Here is a 23,700-nt window from a genome sequence, read left to right on the forward strand (position 1 = left end):
ATCATAAATAAATATCACTGCCAGGACAGCCCCCAAAAGTGCTGTGAGAATCATAGCACTTGGGATTTGAACTGCTGTAGAAGGAGTATTGAGAAATTCTGCTTCAGAATTCAGTCTATCTGCATGTTAATACAGGTTTCACAGTGTGCAAAAAGGGAAACAAATTCAGATGGTGTTGTGCTTCCACAGGACCAATCTTAATCAAAACATACATTTGGAAATAAAAGTACGATGAAAAGGTTACAGGTTTCAGTAAAGGAAAGGGGCTGCTGTTGATACATACCTTGGATCTCATCATGCCGTGCACCATTTCCGGATCCGTCGTGTTCACCTTCGTCATTGTACTGTTGCATTTGCTGTACAGTGCACAGCCCGCATACTTTCCATCAATCAGAAGAATCACGCCCCAGCAAAAGGCTGGGTACAGTGTCTTGCAGAAAGAGACAATATCTTTGCGACAACGGGAATTTATACACTTTTTACAGCAGCCTGTAGCATTATTATCCCCACTGTTCCATCCACAGCCCTTGCAGAGCTCCATAAAGATGTCGCTCTGCTTGAGGGACCAGGCAAACGTGCTGAAGGCAAAAGCTGGTACTGTGAAGTACATGACGACAAAACAAACCCTGTACTCATTACATTCGCAGATAAAAACTGGTTCCATCAGCAGCTCAGTAATCTGGAGCAGAATCGCCATGGTGAGGTTCTGGACTAAATACATGAACTTCACACCGAGTTTGAAGAAGGCCCAATCCATCTTTATCTTTTTGTTTCAGTTTCCTCTGTATAGCGAATGTTCTGTGTAGTGGATAATCTTTCCTGTGCGTCTGTCTGCCAGCTCAATGCCAGTAAATCTAAACAAACCCATGAGCCTTTTATTTGCTTTAATGTTCTTATGTGGGGGTGTGTCGGAGCAGGGAAAAATTTCCTCAGACACGCCTTCACACAGAAATACATTTTTGTGGCTCCCTCTCTCCAGTATCAGAAGATACTGGCACCTCCTCAAAAAACTGGAAAAGGTCACTGCTCTATGACACCGCCCCCTGTTGGGCTATCCCTCCTCTGCCAACAAGATGTGAGGGTCTGTCTGAGCAAAGACTCAGTAGGCAGTTTTCTTTAGAGAAAAATAGGTTTTATTTACCCAAAGTGTGATATTTACTAAATTAAATTCAGCTCACATGTATCGAGACAAAAATCTAAAAAAAAATCTAAATAACAAGCTAAATTCAAAATAACAAAATTCGAAATGATTTGTCTGCAAAGTGCAAATGATGTCATTGCAAATGTTATGCATTTTACATGTCCATTTTCAGTAAAGCAATTTTGTATTCAATTTGGTTTTTTAATATAATTCCATTAATGTAGGGTTCCTAAACATCAGTTTGCACTCTCATTCTACTGCAAGCATGGAATTAAAAGTTTTCAGTAAATAGCTTAGCCAAATGTTGTTAATTCTAAAACAGATTTCTTATGCATGAGCAGGCATCAGCCCAAAGCACATAAATACATGGCCCAGCCAACACCATGGGGATGAAGATTTCAATTTCTGAAATCATGTAGCATGCAGTCCTTTATTGATCCAAATTTCCCCTGCATGTTTGTTTACAGCCTTTGGGTGAGATTAAGTATTTATCAAATGTAATTAAATAATAATACCTGACTTGAGCTAGATCTATTTGTGCAGTTAATCTACAGCGGAATAGGCCTACACGAAAATGCAGTGTAAGTGTAATTATAACACTATTTATTAACTCCTTAAACCACCAATTTGTGTCATAAAACAGACCCTTAAATCTCCGTTGGATAACTCTTATTTCTGAATGTAGGATCATTTATTTTTGTTATATAGCAAGTCTGTACTTGCCACTCTTAAATGTGTACAACGTTTTCCGTAAAACTGCAACTTCTTGCCATACTTCATTCCAATGACGGTGAAAGTGAAAGTGCGCTTACTGGGAATTCTAAAGGTATTTCCATGCAGGGACACGTGCAACTGAGGACAAAGTGAGACGTAAATCGACGTGAATAGTGCTATTCTAACATGTTACGTGTTGTTTTTAATGTTCGTGTAACAAAATAGAAACGTTTCTATTTATATATTCTACGATGTTATAACTGTTGGAATGCAACCGTTGTTTTACAACCAATACAAAACCGACAGTTATTCCCAAACTGCGTTTGATACATCGGAGTTCATGACACTTTGGTAGGCTGTTTGTCACCTGCTTTAATAGCTTGTAGCCTGATCAGTCAGATCATGGCAAAAAATAAAATTAGTTATATGCATAGTTATTTATTAACGTATTACGTTTCATCTTATAGTTATATATAATGTTAATTTACTTTTATAATTTATTAATGCTAAACATAATAATTTATTGTTTTAATTGGTTGCAATGTCATCAAATTAAAAGAAAACAATTTAATTTGACCATTTCAGTTCTCTGAGCATAATCCCACCAAGTACTCTGCTGATACTGTATTTTTATACAATGCAAAGCAATGGTATTTCCTGTTGACATGGCTCTGTGATGTGGTTACACCATACAACCTATGCTTGCAGTTTAAGATGATATACCTGAACTGACACTTTTGGTTTTGGAGACATACTCAAGTGAACACATTTATTTAGTAAGCAAAAATTATAGGGCATTGCAGCTAATCCATATTTCATGCAAGCCTAAGCTTGACCTTTGACATGACATGTGACGTGGGTTATCTATTGGATATACCTGTTCAACTGGTAAAAAAACAAAAAACAAAACTGTGGGTCAAAGAAAAAATGTCAAAATCACATAAGAGCTTAAAGAGTTAATGGCTTTAGCCAACTTGAGCCTGATTAAAATGTGGAACCAAACACATTCAATTCACCTTGCTTGCTGGTTGAATTAACAATAGTAGATCCTACACATCTTAGTTAATTTTTTTGAACTATCTATCTTATCTGTCTATCTTTCTCTATGACATATTCTCAGATAAAGTTAAAAAAAAATGCTTTGATAGATTCCATATGTGTCACTATGGATGAGGATATGGATGGGCAGAGGTGTGGAGGGGAGATGGTGTATACAACAGCGCCTCCTGCTGGACTATTCCTCCACTGCCACCAAGTTGTGAGGCTGTGTCTGAGCAGAGAAGACTCAGTTTTCTTTAGGAAAAAAATGGTTTATTTACGCAAAGTGTAACTATTTACAGAATTAAGAAACGTCCAGAACACATTTAAGAATAACAAACACAGGCAAAGGTGTACAAATTCAGTGAAGATACATAAAGACTGAGATTGCCAGTGCATCATAGATATGCTATAGCATGATTATATTATACTATTTTCAAGTAAGAAATCCTGCATAGTATCCCTACATCGTCTGTCTGACAGTTTAGGCCTACACAGACATGTGCAATGGGAAACAAGTAACGTGAGACTGGATATTGTCATTTCATGAAAATAAAATATATTTTGTGTAGATTGCATTAAATTTTTAAAATATAAAATGATAATGACATTTTAATACAATATTTTTAAATAATGAAATATCATTGTCAGTGGTGGCTGGTGAGAATTGTCATAGTCTGGCCTGTTCACATGGAATGATATAGCAGGGAGATGAATGGGTGGAAGAGAAAAACAACATAGTCTGTTTCAATGACTTCTGAAGGGAGGTAGTCTCTATAAAATGGATTTTGATGGTTCTGAAGTCTTAATACAGATCATAATTATTTTCCAAATGGCACAATCAGCACTTGATATGAAAGTGGACTACGGCTCATTCACAACAAATATTCATAATTGTTTTATTTAGGTATATAGGTATATGCACCTGCCTTTTGAAAGTGCAAAGAACAATATACACAGTTTAAAAGAACATTATTATTTGACTTGAGCAAATGTGAAAATAAATTGCTTGCTTCTGTGGCCAATGTGGGTTGAAAAGTGGAAGCAAAGAACAATATACAATGTAAATACACAATATAAAAAAACACTAATATTGATAGCACAAAAATATTAATATTCTTATAGAATATTAAGTTATACATACTCTTATCTGGAAATGCAGTACTGTCTGGGCATATTAAACAGCAATGTATGTATAGTGTTTTTACACATCTCTCCTGAGATGCATTTTTTTCAGTTCAGCTCAAGACTGCTCACTCTCGCCGGAGTTAGTTGACAGTTGCCTGTCTTTCAGGAAACTGTAATTGGGTATACAGTACATATCAAATGCTATTTGAATTGTAACCCAGTGGTATTGTTCTGTTTTATGAGAGTGTCTCCATATATCCTCAGGTGGTATTACAGCGTATTTCAGTGAGAACGAAATTTTATAGTAATTTAATGGACAAAATCAGTACTCAAATGTAACGGATCTTCTCAGTGGCTATTGTGCTACATCGAAATTGGCGTCCTCCGAAAATACCTGTCGCTAGAGGTCGCTGTTAACCAATTTAAGCGATTCGCCGTTGAGAACGAGCATATAACATCGCTTTCACTTTGACAGCTCACTCTTGATGAAATGTACGCTATACGAGCTCACGGAAAGATGGAACTTGGAGCGTGGTAAAATGACACTTTTTTTAACATGGATTAGCAAAAAATAACAGGACCACTGTATATTATGTATAGGACACAAAGGACGCAAATGTATTGCAGTTAGATGTCTGTTTAGAAATATTCATGATAGCATGATTTGAATGGCAAAGTAAATGTCAAAACAACGTCACCGCCATGGGATTGTCATAAGAATGTATGTCGTATAAGTTTTTTTTTTTGTGCCATTTCCAAACACTATACGGACATGAAGCATTCTGTTTCATTTTCATGTGACTTGGTAAATGGTAAATGGACTGCATTTATGTAGCGCTTTTATCCAAAGCACTTTACAATTGATGCCTTGCATTCACCAGAGCAATTAGGCATTAGGTGTCTTGCTCAAGGACACTTCGACACGCCCAGGGTGGGGGATCGAACCGGCAACCCTCCGACTGCCAGACAACCGGTAACCCTCCGACTGCCAGACAACCGGCAACCCTCCAACTGCCAGACAACAGCTCTTACCTCCTGAGCTATGTCGCCCCTGTCGTGAGTCTTGTGAGACTTCCACAAGACTCACACACTCACCAGCCTCACATAAAAAAATGGTCAAATATTGGTTGTCATTATAAAATTATGAGAATGATCATCTCTTGTTATTTCAGTGCTCCCAGATAACCATGATTAACCTGTCCTTAATTATTTTGAATTAATTTAATTAAGATACGCTTTTTAAAAATTGTACACACTAGGAGGAAATGTATGGCCATGGAGTTCAGGGCTGTTTTTTTTTTCTTCTTTTTTTCCGTTTATTTAATCAGTAAAGGCAAATGGAGGATTGAGCTATCTTTTATAACGGTGTCCTGAATTTACAGAAACAGTAGGGGGATAAAAGCAGTTATATATCATTTACGCATCTAAAAGGCATGATTAATTACAAAAATGTCTAATAATAATAATAATAATAATAATAACCCCAGTTTTAAATGGCAGTTTAAATCCCAGACGGTTATGTAAAACCCATGGAGATATGATCATGTGATCAGGAAATATATATATATGGTTTTGCTCTGTGTTGCATCTGGCTGAGGCCCATAGAGAAAACACAATTAGAATTTTTTTGAATTGAGAATTTTTCAACATGCATCCTGTACTACAAATTTTCGCCTAACCTAATAACGAAATAACACTTAGTACAGTTTATACCAAGTTAAAGACCGACGAAAGCACTTTGACCGGCAAAAAATCTTCCTGTAATTTATTTAAAGCTAGACTGAGGGTGCGGATACATAAATGTCAGTGTAATCTACATAATAAAGAACAGAGCTATTAGTAACTGATGAGCCAAGATAATTTATGGGCAGTGTGAATAACAATGGGCCAAGATTGAGCCTTGGGGAATGCTCTTCATAACATCAATAAAAGCATTTTCATCAAAACCAACGGGCGTCGACCTAAAATAATTTTGTGGTCTACCGTATCAAAGACTTTATTAACAATTCAAGGCAGCGTTCTTTTATATCCAGGAAATAGACAATAGCCACATTTACATGCAGACAATTGAATCATTCCGAATACATTAATTCTGATTGAAGACTCCGAATGGACGGTTTACCCGCATGTCCATGTGATTAAGGTGTGCACTTACACGCACCAGCATGCAGCCGGATAAAAAAAAATCTTTATTTGACATGCCCAGAAACTCTGGCTAACTTGATCTGGCATTCAGGTACGCAACACAAATTTCTATAGATATCTCCACTCCACACATCGTATGGTGTGTACAATACTTGTATTGATGGTGTTCTTACACTGGCTATCAGGCAGAAATGGCAATAGAATACAATTATTCTGTAGTTATTAAACAGGAGTCAATAATCTGGTGGAGTCCATCCATCCATCCATCCATCCATTATCTATACCCACTTATTCCTGAGCGGGGGGGGTTAGGGTGCTGGAGCCTATCCCAGCGTGCATTGGGCGAGAGGCAGGACTACACCCTGGACAGGCCACCAAACTATTGCAGGGCTTCTGTGGACTCCACTTTCCTTCCTAAATTTTTCACACACTTGCTTGAACGACTCATTGTTCAGCGATTAAAAGGTAAAGTGAGTCGTCCTCGAGCCAGTCGTGTCTTCGTCCACGTCACTGAGAATTTATTTCAGTCAAATGGACGTATTCCAGTTGTTCCACCCCTTTTAAACCAAATGAAATTTCAATCGGAATGCGATAGTCTATTCCGACCGAGGTGGTCACATGGGACTTGTTTATTCTGATTGGGTTGTTAATCCGATTATACATGGAATATGAGGCTCCAGGTAAACGTTGTGTGAATAGACAAGGCAAGGCAGTGTTCCTTTATATCCAGGCAAAGGACAGTGTCATGCACTACTTCCCAGGCTGTGGACAAAGTGCACTGGCCTGGCCTGAAACTGGGCTGGTGGAAATTTTAAACCCTATGATAAGACCGACTTGCAAGTCTGTGTCGATAATCATAAATTGATTAAACATGTCTCTGTTGGTGCTAAATGCCACCTTATCCAATTTGCATTCTCTTCCTGTTAAAACTGGTCAAACACACTGTTCTGGCAGGTCACATAAGAGATTTTGGTTTGGGTGACTCTTTTTTTCTGTAGGTACAGTCAGGGCACTTTTTTTTATTGCTGCCAAATATCAATTAAACAAAAATGGTGACTGTATGGCGTTGTCTGCCTGCTGAAACTAGTCAAGCCTGCTTTGCTGTGTTGGGAGTGCACAGGGTCCAAACATTTTAGTCTGGAACAATGCCACGGCTCATGTGGTATTTTTACATTGTACATCTGAAGAGACAAGCCAAAGGCGGTGAAGGCCAAAGCTGGTATTAGGAAGTACATCCAGACAAAATGAACCATGAACTTGTTACATTGGCAGGTAAAGACTGATTCCATCTGCTGCTCTAAAATCTGGAGCAGAATCACCACGTAGATTTTCTGGAATAAAACGGTGATGTTCTTGGTGAATGATAATAACCTCCAATCCATCTTGATATTTATATTGTAATCTCCTCTGTACGGCTGACGATCTGTGTGCTGCGTCTGACTGTCTGCTGGCTCGGCTTACTGATAATAAAAAAACAACCCAATGAGCCTTTTCTGTGGTTTACCTGTTTTCATAATACAGCATTCTGCCATAGGTCACAGCTACATGTTTATATGTGGTAACGTGACACTGACTGATACAGCTGTTTGGAATCGATCGCACATTGTGTTAGATCATTTCACAATAAATTGATGGAAAAATCAACATAAATCCATGAATGAATGTTTTTGTATCTCTTGTTTCAGCATATGGCGCATATTCTTCATAAAATGTAATATAAACAAAGCAACGTGAGATTATCAGATGAGAATCATCAAGCCCAACATAAGCAGTAGTCAGCAGTGTAGTATGTAATGTAACATAATGTATGTAAGCCGCTCTGGATAAGAGAATTTGCAAAATGGCTGTAGTGTAATGTAGCTTCATTTCAGAAAACGGAACAATACAAAAAAACGATGTCTTTATTACATTATCGTAAAAAAAAAAGATAAAGAAAAAGATAAAGAAAAGAAAGAATTAACTCCCAATCATTTGAGCTCCCGGAAGCTTTCATCGGGGTGTGGTTAAAAACACAAAGCAAATCAATTAACATTCTTTAAGTGCTTCAAAAACCACATCTGTAATAGAGCCCCAGAATACCTTTGAGTGGAGTAAGACTATGAGCCAGGCCTAATCGCCCAATCAGTGCTCGTCCTCACTAATGCTCTTGAGCCTGAATGGAGGCGAATTCCCACAGCCACGTTCAGAAATCTAGTGGAAAAGCCTTCCCAGAAGAGTGGAGGTTGTTACATTACATTACATTCATTTGGCAGACGCTTTTATCCAAAGCGACGTACAAAAAAAAAAAAATCGTAGAGCGTATTCGTTTAAAATCTGTTTACCATGCAGTCGGCCACACAGCAGCAGCCTTCTGACATTTTCAAAACTGCAGTGTCTTTAATATGTTACACTATATTTTGTCCTAATTTACAGACTCATAATTTCTCTCGCTGGAGCGAGTCTTCAACCCTCTGGGAATCGTAGAGCGTATTCGTTTTCAAAAGGGAAATCTAATTCCTCGTTTATGATTTTCGCGATATTTTCAGCATGTAATTTGTCACGTTTTTGGTTCGCTGCGCCTCTGGCTCCGTGCTCCGGTGCAGGTTCGCTGGGATTCTCCTCTAATTCCAGACGTAGAAGATCTCCTCCACTTGCAGCTTCAAGGTATGATTTAGCTTCTCTCCTCAGCTTTGCCTCGCGGCAGCAACAGTCCGCCGCTCTGTCTTCCTCCAGCTGTGGCGTGTACGTTTCCTCGTGCCAATCTGCAAGTGATCGGCAGCTGCGACGCCAGCACAGGGAGAGGAAGTAACCCGCAGCAAACACAGCCGCTAGAAGGCATCCGCATACCTGTGCAAGAGGGAGGAGTCAGGTCAGAAATCATTTTAAATGCGGTCCAGCAAGTCCAGAGCTGGATGTTTTTCTCAGCTTTTACCCTGTGTAACCATGGATAATTAAGCCCTTAAAAAATCATGAAGGTTTTTGACGATGTTATTTTATTATTATTATTTTTTTAAAGAAGTTATTTATAATTTTATATAGATATCAGACAAAATAAAGAGCTAGGAGCATCTTGGCATAAGGGTTTCAAGATGCTCTAGATAGAAATTATGCTTCTAATTGTAGTCTACCTGTACATTAATACAAGTTTTACAGTGGATAAAAAGTAACACAGATGAGAATAATATAGTGTTAACACAGGAATAATCACAATCATAATCACAAGCAGAATAATAATAATAATAATAATGAAAAGGTCACAGGTTTCAGCCCTGGGTTTACATGTTTATATAAGTATTTGCATGCAAAAGTGTGATAAAAATAATATTTAATCCTTTAAAAATAAAAAGCACAACGCAATTACTTATATATTCCTACACATTTTTCCTAATATTTGAAATGAATTTGGAATACAATCCCTGAAATACTATTTCAAATACAATTTGAACAATTTGAAATACCTGACCTACAACTTGGTCAAATAACAATACCTGAGCTAAAAATGATTTATTATTAAATATTCAGTGTTATTAAGTGTTCACTTTGAAATTATTGTAGGTTTTAGTCCCTGGTTATGTATTAACCATGTACTAATCAGAGGTGCGCTCAAATTCAGCGAACAGAGGCGAACGGTTAAATTTGAACGGCTTTTTAAGAACGTTCCAAATTGTTTGCGTTAAACATAAACAGACATGTCGACGAGAGCGTGTGTACTCACAGCCGCTTCTGTGATATCGATGATTTAGAAAATAAATAAATAAATAAATAAATATAAATAAATAAATAAATAAATCAAAAGCTAGCTAGCGAACAATAATAACATTGGCTAGCATTAGCAATAATATTATTGAAAAAACTGATCACACTTACCGGCATCTTCAATTGAAATACCCATCTGGGAACATTTCCCTCAGTCCACCGTCCATTTTTGTTGGCCGCAAACTACCTTTTCAGACCGTTCGCTCCTGTTTGCAATCGTATGCCGCAAACAAAGCTAACGGAAAAAAGTTTGAAATCGTTGCAAACATTCGCCTTGTTCGCTGAATTTGAACGCACCTCAGATAAAGAATTATGGGTGTTACTGGATAAAATACTTTTTGCTTAGAAAAGTAGGGATTGCCCCTGTTTTGTTCAGTTCAGGCTTGTCCATCTTGTTGCATGTAGGTTCCGGACTCTTTCTGCAGTAATAAATCCTATTTCGTATATATGGTTATATCTCGTTGTGCTTGGTTATGCTAAGGGGAGAATTTTCTCTGCTCAACACATATTTAATCAACCTAATTAAACTGTACTTAACCTTCTAATGTTGAAATGCATGGATCAAATACCTCACAAACGTTCAGTTTTTAGACGTATAACTAAATGTATACATGATAAATGTGCAGTAATTGCATTTTACACAGACTGTGGGGTGCCGATTAAGAATGCCAAAGGAACAAGAAGAAGAGCTGAAGAAGAGCAGAGTTGAAGAAGAGCTGCTCTACACCTCAACACCACCTCTCCACTCCACCACCTCTCTAACCATCCATACCCTCTACTGACACATATGGAATCTATCAAAGCATTTTTTGTACATTATCTGAGAATATTACAGAGAAAGACAGGAAAGATAAGATAGTTCAAAACATTAACTAAAATACGTAGGGTCTACTATTGTTAATTAAATCAACTGGCAAGGTGAATTCAATATGTTTGGTTCCACATTTTAATCAGCCTCAAGTTGGCTGAAGCCATTAATGAGCCTTTATGTGATTATGACGTTTTTTCACGACCCAAAGTTTTTTCGTTCACATAACCTATCAGGACACGTGAAGCTTAGGCCTAGATGAAATAATGATTAACTGCAACGCACTATAATAGGAGGAAAAATTATTTTGTACTTACTAAAAAATATTTTTTCAAAAACCAAAAGTGCCAGTTCAGGTATATCATCTTACATTGCAAGCATAAGTTGTATGGTGTAACCACATCATGGAGCCATGTCAACAGGAAATACCATTGCTTTGCATTGTATAACAGTACAGTGTCAGCAGAGTACTTGGTGGATTTATGAACTGAAATGATTAAATTAAATTGTTTTCTTTTAATTTGATGACACTGCAACCAATTAAAACAATAAATCACTATGTTTAACATTAATAAATTATAAAAATAAAAGTAAATTAACATTATATATAACTATAAGTTAAAACGTAATACCTTTATAAATAACTATGCATATAACTACGTCGCTCTGGATAAGAGCGCCTGCTAAATGCCTGTAATGTAATGTAATGTAACTACTAATTATATTTTTTGCCGTGAACTGACCGATCAGACTACAAGCTATTAAAGTTGGTGACAAACAGCCTACCAAAGCGTCATGAACCCCGATGTATCAAACGCAGTTTGAGAATAACTGTCGGTTTTGTATTGTCTGTAAAACAATGGTTGCATTCCAATAGTTATAGCATAGTAGAACATATAAATAGAAACGTTTCTATTTTGTTGCAGGAACATTACAGTTTTTTTTGATTGCTAAGACACATTTAAGGAAACAATTCCCCTTTTTCTCAGAACTATTAACACAATCCCAAAACTACACATCAATCAGCACAAACCTCAAACATCCATGCCAAACTCAAATTATCTTCTCAAAAACATATATTCTTCCATCAAAATTAAACTTTGCCTTCAAATGGCACACACAAGCCATCGAAAACACAGACAATGTAGATTACACATAACACACCAGTGAGATAAATTCAAAGCACTACTGCAAAAAACTTTTATAGCAGTGCGTCAGGAGTTATTTTCTCCTGGTTATTCTACTTATTTTATGGTTTTCAGATTTTGATCTTTGCAATGTTGCACTACTAACAAATGAGGGAGTGTGCAAATTTCCAAATATTTTATCTGTAGTACTGAAAAGTGATGCTTAGTGAAAAGTACTGTACAGTAACCACAACACAGTTGAAGGAACAAAAAAATGTAGTATTTTCAAAGGAGAGTAGCATTCATAAAAGGAACTCAGCATATGCAGCACTATAAACAAAAACAGCAATAAAATCTAAAGAACATATCGTCTGTAAATACACTTCAACATTACATAGACAGCATATCCTCTCACAGTAGTACAGCAGATACAATATGTAACATTACAGTAAATTATAGTACCTGTTTTCTTGTCTGAAAGTATGGACAATGGATGCCACTGTGAAACGATTCAAGTTTGGCTGAACTCTCTGTCCAGCTTCCCTCATCATCATACCATGCACCAGCACATGGTCAAGGTGGCACGTATTTCGTCTGGGACAAATTGTCTCCTGCCTCTTCGTCTCCTTTGTCTTCCTGATCTTTGGACAGCTTGTCCATTTTGAGGATCCATTGTTCAAAAGCACACAGATGCAAACTGTGGCCCTATTTACTGATCCAGAGATTGTGACCGGTGTGTAAACAATGTTGCTGCCAAGTGTTTGCACCTAGAGAAAGGTGTGTTACCTGAGTTTAGGTTGTGATGACTTGAGTTAACTGTTTTGACTACTAGTGTTTGTTGCATGAGCACAGTGTGTAACCAGTGATTCATGAGAGCATTTGTTTGTAGAGATTTGCAGAAAAAGTTTAACAATTTGCAGCATGTGTTAAAACAAGTGAAAAGTGTTTATAGTTTTGAGAGATGTGTTGGTCCTCTGAGAACTGAAGTAATAATTTGGGAGTTTTTGCTAAAAGAACCAGTTTTAGTGTGTTAGCAATCGATAAAAACTGTAAAAACAACACGTAACATGTTAGAATATTGCTATTCACGTCGATTTAGGCGTCACTTTGTCCTCAGTTGCACTTGTCCCTGCATGGAAATACCCTCCCCAGTAAGCGCAGTTTCACTTTCACCGTCATTGGATTTACTAAATAAATGAAATTGTTGGACTTGCTTAATAAAATTATAGACATGTTGCATGCAGTTAATTATAATTGCATCTTAATTAGTTTGTCTTAACCTACTTAGTAATATTGCCATACTTCATTCCAATGATGAAGGTTACGATTCAGAAAGTGGAAGTGCACTTTATGGGGATTCTAAGCGTATTTCCATACAGGAGGACGTGCAAATGAGGACAAAGTGAGACTTAATTTGATTACCAAATAATCCACGCTCGGCTGACACCTTCTGTGTGAGGGCGTGCCTGGGTGGAGCCTACTCAGACAAGCCCTCAACACAAACAAACGAACATTAAAGGACATAAAAACCTTACTGGGTTATGTAAATTTACAGGCATTGAGCGGCAGACAGAGACGCAGCAAACAGATCATCCGCTACCAAGAGATTAAAATAAAAACATGAAGATGGATTGGTCTTTCTTAAAACAATCGAAGAACATCATCTACTTGCTCCAGAACATCACCGTGTTTATTTTTCTCCAGATTACAGAGCAGCTCATGGAACCAATCTTTATCTGCCAATGCAACGTGTACGAGATGTGTTTTGTCATCATGTACTTCATAATACCAGCAGCTGCCTTCTCTGCATTTGCCTGCTTTCTTCAGCAGGGCAACATCATTAGGGTTCACGGTTCCTGCCTCCAACGGTTTAAAGAAAAGTGTTGCTCCTGCAGAAAGTGTGAGGACACCTGTGGATTTTTTCTCTCCTTGTTTAAGACACTGTATCCAGCCTTGTGCTGGTTTGCGATTCTTCTGATTGACGGAAAGTATCTGGCCTGTGGACTGTACAGCAAATGCGACAGTAACATGAGCGCAGTGAACATGAAGGATCTGGAAATGGTGCACGGCATGGTAGTATCTAAAGTACGTATCAATATCAGCTCCCTCCCTTTATAGAAACCTGGCAGACCTGTGTCGAAATACTATATTATTTCAATTACTTTTAGCCAAACGCATGTAAAGGCCAAAGAAAATGGTCATTTGAAAAATTTGTATTTCAATGTATTTTGGTATTTGTATTTCAATTTGTATTTGCAAGTATTGGAAATGACTACAAATAGATCCTGTTTCAAGTGTTTCAAACACAGAATCTTTAGTGAATGGATTTAAATTTGGAAAATAGTTTTTTGAAATAGTTTCTAGTTCCTTGCTGCAATCAGTCCAGCGCTCTCATTTAACTTTTTTAATTGGATTCGATTCACAGTAAACTTTCAATGTGTGAAAAGTGGGCATTATTTCGTTGATATTTGACGTTTGTACATCACTGAGGGGAACATTTCGCATACTGCAGTTTAAGACCAACAGTGTTTTCCAAAATGGTTGGACAATGAACTGCGGTTTAGCCTGCAAGACGCTCTACTGCAGCAGAGGCTGCAGGAACAAGCAAGTACTTCCTCGGAAAAGTAAATCCTCTGCTGTCTGCCTTCCAGATTTAAACAGTGGATCAGGAGATGGTGGGAGATGTTGAGTTCTGAGGTACACTTCCACACTACTCTAGTGTGTAATGTTCTAATGTTTGGGGCTTTAGATATGGCTTTGTTGAGGCTATCAGTTGATTTCAGGCCATCTTTACTGGATTTGTTTTGGAAATTTTTAAATGGTACAATGTTTCCTCATATACGCTCACAATGTGATCTCCAGTATGGTGCGCACCAGTATAACGCAACGCAGACTCCAAGTCTTCCAGTAAAAAGTAGAAAATGCCCCCTGATTCTCAGGTGGGACATAGACAGAGGATGCAGACTTGAGAGACATGAGGTTGTTCTAGATCTTCTCTCTTTGGCTGATTAGACTGTTGCCTTACATGGTCCTTCAAGCTGGCATAGAGTCGCTTGGACCCAAACTTTCATAGAACTTCTGGAACTAGACTTGTAACCGAAAGGTCGCAGGTTCGATTCCCGGGTAGGACACTGCCGTTGTACCCTTGAGCAAGGTACTTAACCGAAATTGCTTCAGTATATATCCAGCTGTATAAATGGATACAGTGTAAAATGCTATGTAAAAGGTGTGTAAGTCGCTCTGGATAAGAGCGTCTGCTAAATGCCTGTAATGTAGTGTAATGTAACGTAGAACTTTCCAAAAGACTGGTCGGTATCATATGTTCAGCGATGACATTAGGGAAGAGACTGGTACTGTTCGTTTGACAAGGGTGTGTAGAGTTGTATTTTCTTATAGCAGACGGCTCCTGTTTTGACGTGAAAAACAGTTGGTATTTATTATTATTATTATTATTATTATTATTATTATTATTTTATTATGTGAAGTACTGCTTTAAACATAAATGGAAAGTGAGTGAGTCATGTAAGTCAGGTGAACCCATATACCATATTAGGGTGTGGTTTGGACTCATATAGTCCTCATATTATTTTCACACTATCCTCAAATAAACTGAACTGGTCATGATATTCTAAAGATTCAGGGGCCCGAATAGGCCCCAAAATGTTTGATGTTTTGAGGGGCAAAACTTTTGTGCGAGTGTACTTTAGGCAATTTTGTCACTTGGCAATGCGCTTGATTGATCAACTGATAATGCCATAATGGAAGTAGTAGGGCTGAGATCATTAAACCAAGTGCCTCCTTTCTCGTGATATCAAGAAATCAACCAAACACATCGTTAGGATATCGCCAAGTAATTAAATGCAGGGTGCGGTGTTGTATCTACAAAAAAAGAACAACCTTGGACAGTGGCTACAATATTACTAAGTAGGTTAAGACAAACTAATTAAGATGCAGTTATAATTAACTGCATGCAACATGTCCATAATTTTATTAAGCAAATCCAACAATTTAATTTATTTAGTAAATCCAACGATTTATTTTTAACTCTATTTAATAACATTGCATACAACCACCAGCCAACATTTTTCTGTGTGAAGAGCTCTACTGTATATCTAGTGGTGGGCAGCGCTACTAGCCTACGTTTTCCAGGGCCATGTATGTGGTGTCTATTTCTAAAATCAGGTACAATCGAAGGCTAGCGGTATTGGCATAAAAGTAAAATTGTTGACCTGCATAATATCTGGACAAAGAAAAATCCTAGTTTACGTCCAAAACAACATTACACATTGGATATTAAAAACGAAACCTAAAATGGAGCAGATCGTGTCCACCACGACTGCCGTGCGCCAAATGCATTGGCGAAGTTTGTTACTAACATGTAAAAATATAAGTAAATTGTATAGAACATCATTAGACCGTATCATATCTGGATAATACCCCAGCGTTCAGGTTCACACTATTATTCGTCGCATATTGAAAGCAAAATCCCCTGCCTAAAATGGACACGGTTTATCGTGTCACCACAACTGCTCTGTCCCATATAAAGCTATCATGTTGCTGTCACTTGATATTGGACATTTACGTAACCAAACCACAAAATTTTAAGTGCGCAATTGTGCGCAACAGAGTTCCCAACAGCAGCAAATTCGCCACATTTCAGGTCAATCCAGTATACCTGTCTGTCAGGTAGAAGCCGCAGGGAAGAGGGATGAACACTGATACATTTTTTTAAATGACACGACAATCTACTAGAATGGCCTCTGTGATCAACTGGTCGATCGCAATTGACGTATTGGCAACCACTGATATAGGTAATATTGTTATAATCAATCTGTTGTTGGTTGCAAACGATTTTGCAACCTGCATCACCTAACTTGCATTTTATTTTTAAATTCAGGCTAAATGCTGCGCAAACATCTGTGAAAATTAGCATATGGGGTATTTCTTTAAACAAATCCCAATGAATACAGTCTAGCAGACTGTTATTTTGCTTGTCCTTAGATGCCAATGAACAACTGCATTGTCCTTAATTATATAATATGAACAGATCATAGCAGTTCAAAAAGACTTATTTACAATTGACATTAAGCAATTAAATGATGTTGTACTTAACTGCAAGTCTTAATGTAAACAACAACAAATCAAGAGAAATATAAATATATATGATTATAAAATATGGATCAAATCAGAGTTGAAAATATAACAAAGGTAGTCTATTGCAAGATCAACTAACTAGAAATTACAGTCAAATAATAATACGAATAAAGAATAAGAATAATTTAAATAAATACATAAATAGGAAAATAAACTAAATTAAAATACAAAACCCCTATGGGACTTCAGTTGGTTACACTAACAAATGTAGGCTACCTAGTCTATATATTTTACATACTGAGTAATTAGCAAATTGGCATTTAAGAAGACCAGCTGTCAAACTTTTTATGCAACTATACATAGCTGGGACCTCATCAGTCATCACCACTGATAGCCTTTCATTCAAGCTTCATACTGTAGCTACCGGTTAGCACCGCCTACTTTCCCAGAGTCCTGGGTGGCACAGAAAGATTAAGACTGATGTTGCAGAATCAATGTTGTTACAGTCACTAAGTGTTGTAGTTATAAACTGTGCTTAGCAGTAGCTTCAGTTTAGATGCGAGAGCTGGCTGTGTGGGAAAGACGTTGTCGCTGACTGTAGCTGTTAAACTTGCTTGGTAAAGAGCACACCTTCTGATAAAAAGGAAGCATGATCTAAGCGAGAGAAAAGAAATACAGTCGCTCCGAAATGTTATGGTCATGAGCACCTACATTTTGCCCAGAACTGTAAGTGTATAATTTGAGTTAGAGCCTGAGAGGCAGGACTAAAAACTTCTATATTCGGCAAGTGTTTTATTAATGGTCAAGTATGCACCGACAGCTAATTGGGATGGCAGTTACGCCTTGGCGGGGGCATGCCCCATACCTATACAGCACCGAGAGTTTGGCACTTTTCAGTGTTCCCCACAGAAATAACCACAACAGCCACAGACACTCAGCCCTTAAAAACATTAAATTCTGTACATTCTGACCCCATTTCAACAGACAGAATTCATAAACTTCACATGTCCACACAATAAAGCCCCAAACTAAGGGGATTTTGCGTTTTCTCCTTCTTCTTCTTCTTCTTCTTCTTCTCTTTCTTCTTCTTCTTCTTCTTCTCATTCAGGGCCAAGTGACTTGAAAGAATTGAGGAAATTTTGGGTAGCATTGCTTTGGAATACATGTTATTAAATTTCGGTGAGGCAAGATAGCCTATATTGTTTGTAGTACCGTAACTTGTCGTCATTTTGATACAAATACTTTTAATGGCAGGCCTGGATTTTGGCAGTCTGAATGAATGAGTTATTGACGGTGTATGTGTTGTATGTGTGAGTAACTTGGCATTTTTGTACGTTGAAAACGTGTTTTTTTATGAGATTAGAGAGTCTATGTCCAGAGATAGCAAGGCGCATTTTACGGTTGTTGGTGTAGGCTAGACCATGATGGAATTGGTCATAACGATAAAAGGCGCTAATTCAAAGTTCACGGCCTGCCATTTTATGAATCAATATAGCCCAGCTATTAATGGGATTATTAAGGAAGTTCTGTAACAAAACCAGCTTCACACGCAGTCCTGGATTTAGCAACCTGAAAAAGTGTAGCCTATCCCCGGGTTGAGTCTGACAGTTGTAAGCAGCACAAACTGGCATTTTGCCAAAATAGCTTGCATATCATAAATGTACTAATACTTACCAATGTTAATGGAATAATTCTGACACGCCACAGCTTCTTAACCAGTAGATGCATTACCTTGCCCTATCCGAATATTATGTTATAGCATTGAAACGAGGATAGTTAGCAAACTAACAACCAGCCCACAGATTACACACATTCCATAAGGCGCTGCTCAGAACAAAACCAAGTAATCGATCAAAAAAGATTGCCCAATCAGGTCCAGCGCCGCTAGTTTGGATTGACTGGAAGTCTTACCATTTTGAAAAGTGTCATTATGAAATGAAAACGGGCGTTTGTTTATAAAAACACCATTAGGAAATAAGTCAATCGGAAAAGTGTCATTACAAAATGAAAAAATCAATTCGGAAATACAACATGTTATTATGAAATGAAATATGGTAACTTTATTGTGAAAAGAACTATCATGAGCTGTGATTTATTTAATTATTTCAAGATAAAATGAAGTATTTATTTAATTACTGACCAGTTTAATAATTTATTTATATCATTCCATATTTATAAATTTAATTATTTCATTTTGGCACATTTAGTCCTCCATAAATAACAGCCTCATAATCGTTCATGCGTGGGTGTGCTCCGTGCTCGTCAAAGCAGTTAAAACCATGCGGACCAAATTGGAATTATATAAATCTTATATCTTCTTCTGTGGGACTCAGAAACAAAATCGGTGCCTGGAGAGTAATTAGTTCAGTGTGAAGAAATTTTAGAGAAAAAAATAATCATTTAATTTGGCCAGGGTAAATTCGTAGTTTTGAATGGACTTCAATGGGGAACTTAGCTTTGGCAACCACAATACCTCGAGTGACTGCAGATTCTGAGCTTCACGGACAATGGCAATCCTTCGTCCCCTGCTTGGCCACGAGGCAAAGAAAAACAAAGCTTCCTGTTTCCTGTGTGCAATGCCAATGTCAAGTTAAAAGTATCTAGGATGCACCAAATATACATAACACAAATTGAATAAACTGAGAGGGTGTAACACCAATGTAAACACAATATCATCCCCGTCTGTGAAACTTATTGCCCACTGCAAAACTGGTATTAACATGCAAGTACACAAAAATCAGAAACATAATTTCTCAAAAGAAACCTGAGATGCACCTAACACTTAGGCTATTATAATACAAATAATATTATAATATTATAATTTAAATATTTGCTGAATTAGCCATTATATTTATTGGTGATTGCACGGGACAATGCTGATTAAAACAAACAGCTCTGGACTTTTGCTCTGGACCTCATTTTAAATTATTTCTGTCCTGATTCCTCCCTCTCACACAGGTATGGGGATTGACTGTGGTTGGAGGATTTGTGCTGTTATATTTCATCTACCTGTTCTTGGACTATTTCTGCAAATCACCTGAACATTGGTATGAGAAGATGTACATGTCAAAGCTGGAGAAAGCTAGAGTGGAAGCTGCAAAAAGTTTTGCAGATATGTGCTTGGACTACAGAGCTAAACGGTGCAAAGAGAAGCTAGAGAATGAACTTGAGTCTACAGCTGCAAGAACCTTCCAAACACAAGAAATTGTGAAAATCATAGGAGAGGAATTTAATTCTCCACAACACAGGGATGGTTATCAGAGCGTCAGAAGGTCATCTCCGGCTATCGAGTTGGAAAACATTCCCATTCCAACCACATAAAGACAGCACTCCAGTCCTATTCGGTTTATTATAACAAAATACTTCTGTTGGTAGTTAGGAGACAACAATTCAGTATCATTTATTGACATTAAAATAAAATTGCATTGATAGCTAATGTGATCAGCGATGGGTCCCTATTCACAACGGTGACAGACGCAGGATTGTTCTGCCCTTGCTGGCCCCGCCCATATCCCCCCGCCTTTGCTTATGATGTGTTACATGCCATGGATCTATCCAAAAGATTCTGTGACATCACTCTCAACAAACGGCTGCCATATTGTATGAATCCATGAGCACATTAGCAGGATAGACCATCATTTCAAGGGATCTGCTATTAATTCAGTAGGTTCTACAGAGAGGAGATTATGTACATAACTCAAATAGATCATTCCTTTTTTATTTTTGGTAATTCATAGATCAGTTTAATAGATTCCCTTTAAATACCCTTCTAACTGAAGTCTCCGCTAATTTTTCTGACATGAGACAGAAATTTCCCTCTGCCTTTGTCATTGTGGGTGGTGATTTTAATGAAGCATGTGACCTTGTAGCTGATAGATTTCTAGTTATCAACAATTTCTCTATGGCTCTAAATGTTATTGATGCTTAAAATATGTAAATCCAGACTCTACCATGTTTATCTGGTTTTGGACTGATATGGCTCAGAAATCCCTTACAGATTTGTGGCTCATTTCCAATTGCTTAGTCCCTTATGCTATGCTATAGCTGGAATATATTTTCCTTTAACAGATCATGCTTTTATTGATTGAGCTCTAAGAGATACTAAATCAAAACAAATAAGAAAACCGGGATACTGGAAATTAAATTGTTAATTTTCATTGATGGACTCTTACTGTAGCACTGTACAAGATAAAGGATCTATGACTAATTATTCAGCCATTTCTACATGGTAATTGCTTAAATTAGAGTATTACATGATTTTGCTGGACCGATAAATTGATGGTTTTGTGGGTATGCTTTAATCGTATGGATGCATATGTGTGTGGGTATATGGAACTCTGTATGCTGGGATATTTTCAGATATCTATGTACGTGCAGGCTATGTATATATCTATATATGGTGGAGGATATAGTATACATTATACAGGTGATTAGTTGTTTTGCTGTTTTTGTTTATTTGTGGCCAGGACTTAGCCTGGCCTTCTCTGATTAGGTTCAGCTGCTGTTAGACTTAATGATATACAGTCTGTCCTTTCTGGACCTTTACACATTCTGATGAAGACCTGACAATAGGGCTGAAACATCAATGTTCATATAGAGACGGAGTAAATAAAATCTGTGTACGATTTATGGTTTGATAAAATACCTTCCTTTGCCCCAAAGATAACTGCCCACAGCAAAGATGTATGTGAGAAATTCTCTCTATGGACAAATTAGTTTTAAAGAAAGCTCTGATTAACAAAAGCCCTGGCCCAGGCAGTCTGCCATTTGAAATGCACAAGGTATTGTGGGACTCCATTAAAGATTTGGTTTTTGAAGCACTTAAAGAATGTGAATGATCCACTTCCTGTTTTTAACCACACCCTGATGAAGGCTCAGGTGAGCTAAAATGCATTTGTGTTTTACACTTTTTTGCCATAATGGAATAAAGGCTTATATCTTTCATTTTGTGCAATTTATTTTGGCTATTTTGCATTATTTTTATTTTATTTATCTAGGTTCAGTGTGTAGATGTCAGATTGTTTTTAGTAATACACTGTTTCTTTCTGAAAATACACGTACATCAACATCTATCTACACTAACTTTAAAAAATTATCCATTATATTAACTAGCCAGCAATCTTCAATGTACTTGGTTCCACATTTTAATCAGCCCCAAATTGGCTAAAGCCATTAACTCTTTGAATCAACCCTAAGCTGATTGACGTTTTGTTATGTTCTGAGTAAGGACCCACACGCAGACCAGGGAAATCCAAAAAACGTTGTCTTTAATCAGTCCGAGGTTCGAAGCCAGGTAATCAGAGAGAGGACGGTGCCGAATCGAGTTTCCAAAAGAATAGTGAAAAGACAGGCAAAAAATCAAAAACCAGGAGATCAGAATGGCGGAGGTACAAAGGGACAGGCAAAAGAGAAGTCAAGGCAAAGCGAAGGTCGAACCAGAAGCAAACAAAACCAAAAGGGGCAGGCAAACTCGAAGTCGGGCAAAGGGGTGTCGCAGGAATCTCGATAGACAAAGGCTTACAAATAATCGGCACAATGAATACGATCAACGTTCTGACTCTGAGCTGGTGGAAAAGACTGACATTTATACACTGGGGAAGGTAACAATCAAGGAGGGGCTAAGTGAGTGAGGGAGGAGTAACAAACAACATCCAGGTGAAGAACATTAGGAAAACTAATTCAATGACAGGGGACTGACAAAACGCGGACTGGAATCACATAGACAACAATGATAATAGACGGCCTGGGTGAAGCAGGTAAAACACGTGCAGAGAGAGAGAGGTGCAGTCAGAGCAAGAGACAGGTGCAGGCAATTGCAGAACTCAGCGTTAGAGCAGGCTAGAAAGAAAAGGGGCGGAGCTACAGCGCAGCATGGAAAAGGGGAGACTGGTTAATGTATTAGTATAGTGATCTAAACTATCAAAAACCCAAAACTAGTGTGTGTTAGTCCATTAGTAATATTCACATGTTAGTATATTAGTGAGGTTAGTACTTTACAATCTATAAGTTAGTAGGGATTAGTAGAAATTAGTAAAACTAGAAATAAGCAGGAAGTAAAGCGAGACTGGAAAGAAGGGGGGAAACCACGAAAACCCGGAACCACCCGAATAGTGAAATCACACAAGTACAGGGGAGTGAAGCAGCTCAGGGAACACAGACACAGAGACAGTACTGGGGAGACAAGTGACCGGGAATACAGACTACAACAGTACCCCCCCCCCCTAGGAAACGCCTCTTGGCGTTTTCACCGGTGGCACAGGGTGTTTGACATGAAAGTCCTTAATAATCTGCTTATCCAAAATGAAGCGAGAGGGGATCCAGCTTCTTTCCTCGGGGCCGTAGCCTTCCCAGTTCACCAGGTACTGAAGGCCGCGACCCCGACGACGAACATCCAACAGTTTGTTCACGGATTCACCACCATCAATGAGTCGGGGGGGAGGGGGGGGCTCAGGGGCAGGGCAGAGGGGATGGGTAACAACAGGTTTTAAGCGGGAAACATGAAAAGTGGGGTGAATTCTGCGCATGGTGGAGGGTAACTTTAATATAACAGCAGTGGGGCTGAGGATTTTAACAATAGGGAAGGGGCCAATAAAACGAGGAGCTAACTTCTGGGACTCAACACGTAGGGGAATGTCTCTGGTGGTGAGCCAAACACGCTGTCCAACTCTGTAGGAGGGGGCTTTAGAGCGGCGGCGATCGGCCGTCACCTTCATCCTGGCGCTGGCTCGAAGCAAGTTGAGGCGAGCGGTCTTCCATGTCCTTCTGCAGCG

The sequence above is a fragment of the Anguilla rostrata genome, chromosome 8 (assembly GCF_018555375.3).
Source record: "Anguilla rostrata isolate EN2019 chromosome 8, ASM1855537v3, whole genome shotgun sequence".
Lineage (NCBI taxonomy): Eukaryota > Metazoa > Chordata > Actinopteri > Anguilliformes > Anguillidae > Anguilla > Anguilla rostrata.